General features: G+C 36.8%; 1 protein-coding gene across 3 annotated transcripts in view; it reads left to right on the top strand.

Moving 5' to 3' along the window:
- The window catches only part of LOC108969328 (glycogenin-1), a 29,030-nt gene that overhangs the window by 984 nt on the left and 22,383 nt on the right, over positions 1–5,663 (top strand). The window lies entirely within an intron of this gene.

Raw genomic sequence — 5,663 nt, 5'->3', positions numbered from 1 at the left:
GTATATAATTTATAAAAAAATTTTATGAAAAACATTTTTTTTAACATTTTATGAAAAAGAAAATTTTTTGCTTTAAAAACTTGTTGCTTTGAAAAGTGCAAGCGTGTAACACCATGTCCTTTTCTCCTTTTCCTCCACCAACCGCCCGTGTAGCCTTGCGGCRCCGCTTAAAGCCAAAGCAGCTGCCTGTAAAAGCATTGAAACCGCCAAACCGCAAGAAAATTAATTTATAAACTTCATTCCCTTTTGCWTTTGTTGTTGTAATATTTCTTCCACATCGAACAGCAACTCCAACGTGGAGTCAGTGCTGCTGTTATCAGCGTGTTGCCTGCATTTCTTTCTTCGAAACGCATATTTTCTTTGCATTCGTAGCAATAGCGGCGACCTTAAGTGACCTTCAGCATGTATGCCGCCTGCAAGTCGCAGCGCCAACTACAATTCGAAACAAAAACAACAAAACAAATTTCCTGTGCTTCTCTTCTGCTCTCCATTCGTGTCGGTTTGCGTTCGCTCTTAAGCTACAACAACAGCAATACYACACTACACACAACAACTACTCACACTATAAGTTTTCTAATTTTATACGAAATTTTTCTAAACTCACATGCGATTATTTTTCGCGAGCATATGCATCTGAGTGTTCTTATTGTTGTTGTTGCTATTGCTATATGTGTTSTGTTGGTTTTGCGAAAACTTGTAGAAATGGACGTCATTGACATGATTTATATTTATGTTTTGCACATATTTCTCTCACACACACACRCATACACACAGCCGCAGCGTACAATGTGTGGCCAAMGCATGTACCTTGTTGTTGTGTTTGTAACTATTTATAATTTAGAAATTGTTCATTATTAGCTTTAATTTTGAGGATTTTTCCCGTTTGACACCCTTCAAATCTGTCACTCACGCGATGTCGGCTTAACTTTTGACAATCAATGCGGCCGTCAATGCGGTCAAGTGTCAAATGTGTCGTCTCACACACATTTTTCGATGCAATCAACTCTCTCGCGCTTCAACTCTCTCACGCCAATGCGCACTACTCTTTGGTTTTTTTTTTTTTGGTTTTTTTGGCTTCATGCATTCGCATGTGCTCTCCGTTGGCTTGCCTTCGCTCTATGCCTTTGCATATCACGTTTCATATTTCCATTGATGATTCGAATTGCTGAGGTGCTGAATTTTATACGTTTTAAATAAGCGTTCCGGCTTCAGCAGTGTCTATCCGCAATGCTTCATACATATAGAAATATATAAATGTGAAGGTCTTTCGTATTTTTTCACTGATAAGCGTTGATAAGCACGTAGGGGGCGCCACTTTCAGATTAGCTGCTGRTTTTGTAATTCGAAAGATTGCTGCAAGTGCATCAGAGTATTTTATTCGGAAATTTTATAATTATATTCAACTGATTTTTTAAATTTAAAGCGTATMATGTTCCTCAATTTTCTCAAGTAAGGACCTGAGCGATATTATATTTATTAAAATATGTACGAGTATGGACGAAAATCATAACTAAATTTCGGAAAGGAAGTCTAAATTTCTGATTTTTGCGTTACTTGTCTCAAACTCAGTGGACAACCCTGGGAAGGGATATTTCACCTTCTCACTTTAGCTTACTTTCAAAATGTCTCACTTTAGCTTGCTTTCAAAATGTCTCATTTTACCTTTTTTTCAAAATGTTGTTTTGCTTGGCTACCCAGAGAATATTTGATCTAAAACAGGAAGTTGTKTGCTGTTTGAGCTATATGTAAAAGAATCGTTTCTGGAAACTCGCAAGTGAACGGCTTCATTCTCTTGAAAACGTGTTAGTTTTGAAAATGTTAAGTTCTTTATACCGAACCGGTGACTCAAGTTGCAAAATGTCATCTCTCAATTTGATTAATTTGCCAGTATCTGGCTTCAGTTGCTTCGATGTTAAGCTTATCTCAAGTTAAATTGTCTTCGAAAAGAAATAAACGGATTATACTAACTTTAGGATTACTTCTCTAGGATCAATTTTAACCCAAAATTTCGGCTTTAATAAAAAAAAAAAATATTTGTCGTTAAAATTTGTATGTTAAAATTTGAGACTAATGGTTTAGCTGTTTTCCATCAGTCGTTAGTCATGGACTTAGAAAAAACCATTTTGAGAAAAACACATTTAAAGTTTGATCTTGTACTTCCAAGCACTCTGAAATGTCTTTTCAAGTTGTTGTGTAACTTCAAAAATATTCACCGGAACGATATGCAATTTTCTGTGTATATTCCTAAATATATATACATTAAGAAAATAGAAATCGATTTTCGAAAATTCTAACTATATACCCATTTGTATAACCCATTAAGACAATACCTTATATTTTGAGCAAAAACTTAGTATTTGAGCCGCCTTTCTACATTTTATCGAATGAGTTTTCCAAAAGTAATAATATTTAACTTCCATTATAATATACAAATATTGAAAAAATATATCTTTTTTCTTCAAAAATTATTTCATATGCCAAAAATAAATTTCAAAATCRTATAAAAAGCAAAAATGAAGAGTAAAGAAATGCATTAAAACGTAAAAACCAAATCACCTGCCGTGAGTACTTGATGGCTACTTATATATGCGCGGCATTTTCCATGCAAATGTCAGAAGACATCTGTTTGTACTTAATTTCACAATTTGGAAAATCTGCGCTGTGTTTTCAGAACTGCTTCGCCACGCTCGCATTATGTGGTATTAAAGGTGATTTCCACTGTTTTATGGGTAACTATATTTAGCAGCGAAAATGAATTGTATTTTTGAGCTTTGGAATATGAGTACATACCATAGATATACCTACTTATAATAGACTAATATATACATATATGTATGACATATATATATATATGTATAGATATACAGATATTTGTATATATATACGTACCTCACCTCATATTCAAGTAATCCATGGACACTTATAAATGGAAAAAAACAGGAAAATAAAGCACCGCCTTCATAAACATGAGAAAATTCTGTATTTTTTAGTTTATTGCTCATGCTTAAAATTAAAACAATAGTTGAAGAATTTTTTTTTTTTAATTATATATTTTTTCTATCTAAATGCAGATGACGGTGGCGAAATTAGTAAGAAAAGCGGTTTTTGCTGTAATATTTTTCTTGGCAAGCGGATAACTTATGCCCGTTTATTTTCGGTCATTTTTGACTAATTTTCGCTTTTATTCGAAATACGCCCACTGTCCGCGTTTCATACCGCAGCGTGTTTTATACTTGTATATATAAACGCATATGTATTTATATAAAAATATGAAGATTATTAGACGTGTTGATTAATTTACATCTTCTATACAAAAACTTATAAGCTTTAATATCTAATAGAATACWTCACTCGAAAATACCTGTGTGATGCCACAGTTGTTCGCTTAAATTTTATTATTGTTTAATTTCACTTCAATAATAATAAAAACCGCATGATTACCCTACTCTCGAACAATCAAAGGGATACATTATTACTAAAGTGTGATCTATTTCGAGGTTTCCTAATTTTTTTAAAGAAATAATACAGAAACTTTACATTTGGTTTAGATCGTTTACTATCATTATTATGATACGAAAGAACTACATCTCAGATGGTCCATCCATTGAGTCCAATTTTCGATGRCTCGTTGAGGATTTCGACTGGTAACCGCGTATGAAACGCATGATGTTTTACAGCAAGGCCTGAATCCAATCGGAATTGTCCGCATAGACTTCAGATATATCCCCACAKGAAATAGTCTAACAGTGTGATATCAYACGTGAAATTAACTGSTCACCRAAATRTTCTCTCACTGAATCCATTTATTGATGCATTCTGTGGGAAGTGGCTCAATCTTCTTGACCCCAAATGGCGTCGAAATCTCAACTTCAATTTCAGACATCCAATAGTCGGTTATAATGCTGACCGTTAAGGGCGTCGGTCACGTTAACACCGGCCAACAAACCACAACATGATTTTTTGAGATGATATGGCAACTCTTTAGGCTGCTCTTCGTCTCAAATATGGACATACCCACTGMGCTAGAAATGGGCTTCAACGCTGAATAAAATTTGGTTGGAATGCGTCGGATCTTTTTGGAACGTCAGTTCGAGTTGCCGCGAACTAGAAATATTCGTAAACCGGCACCCAAAGGTACTTGAAACTGCTCAAAGTCACAAGAATATTTGAAATATGAAAAACTACTATAAAACTAGTCACTCTATTTTCTATAAGAAAAAAATACATACGAATCGACCTCCAGAGGTTCTTTTAACTACGGAAAGCCTTAAGAAATACCCGAAAGTATCAGAAATTACCGAACATATTTGCTAGTGCACAAAGCATCAAAAAATTACTCAATAAGGCAAAAGTATTTAAAAAGTTAAAACAACAAGTGTTTTCTTTAGARTAAAAAACTTTTCTTTAGACAGTATTTAAACCGTTAAAAACTACTCAAAACCACAGAAAGGTATCTAATGCTCAAAAATGTTTGAAATTGTACAAACAATTTCTAAAAAATGTTTAACAAATAATCTACTAAAGAATATATGGAAAAATATATCAATGTGTCGAAAAAATGATAACRTAATCAAAAATAGTGCCACTTAAATGACGCCCACTGTACTGGCAACTGGAAGTGACACAAAATGACAAAAGCGTTACAAACGCCTCTGAAGTGCGTACACACTCACATACATAACGGTGTCTATAAGCATGCACTGTCGCGCTGATTCACATTCTCTACAAAACACACTCACTTGCCACCGTTGCCACACCACACGGACGGGCAGCGCGGCGCAGCGAAGCGATTGCACTCGAACCGACTRTTGAAATGTGGCGTAGTGTACAAGTGCCTACAACGCAGTTCAGAAGACATTGTTTCTGGTATTTTTAGCGATCACTGCGCCCGCACTCTCGCCCTCGTTCGACCGCGCCTCGCCAATCGCATAGCGACAAAGATCGAAGACCGCTGCAGCGAGCGCAACCATGCAAGCGTGGCGAATCAGTGAAGCGCGGAAGATAGGCAGACACAAGGCAAAAAAAAAAAAACATCGAAAAGTGAGAAAAATGTTTAGAAAAACTGCAGGAGGACGCAACGACATTCCACCACATGCAGTTAATGGGAACCCGTTTGGTCCCTAGCCTTTTGTGCGCAGACAACCAAACGGATCCACAAATGAATGCGCCACATAAATCTCGGCTTTGGTGTGCGTTTGTATGTAGGTGTTGTTGTGCTGCCGGCGAAATTGCTCTCGCCGGCAAATACAACAACGGCAGCGGCAACATTCACCAGCATGGTGACAGTGGACAACGTAGTCGGTGCAACAATTGCCACTGACATAGCAATGCCGGTTTCAGACGTTGCCGGCAATGACGCACAATTTTACGGCCTCGCAGCCTGATCGCACGGTCGTGSCGGTTCATTGTAATTTTGCAAAGCCGCTTCCACTCGCCGGTGCCGGCTAAATTTWCTGCCTCATTTTTGTGTGTTGGTGTGTGTGTGTGTGTGTGTATGCACTTCTTTATTGTCGTTGCAACAAGCATGCACGCTGCCTTAATTAGTGGCAGACATTTCTTTTTGTTTTTTTTTAATTGTAAAAATTTACAATTTTCTTCTGCCTTCCCCGATCATTGCACACATGTGGCAAGTACGCTGAGCTGAGGGCGTTGGCGTTGCCGCG

Source organism: Bactrocera latifrons, unplaced genomic scaffold (assembly GCF_001853355.1).
Source record: "Bactrocera latifrons isolate USDA-ARS-PBARC rearing strain unplaced genomic scaffold, ASM185335v1 scaffold_249, whole genome shotgun sequence".
NCBI classification, from domain to species: Eukaryota; Metazoa; Arthropoda; class Insecta; order Diptera; family Tephritidae; genus Bactrocera; species Bactrocera latifrons.
Note: the sequence above shows the minus strand (reverse complement) of the source record. Positions and strands in the feature narration are given on the sequence as shown.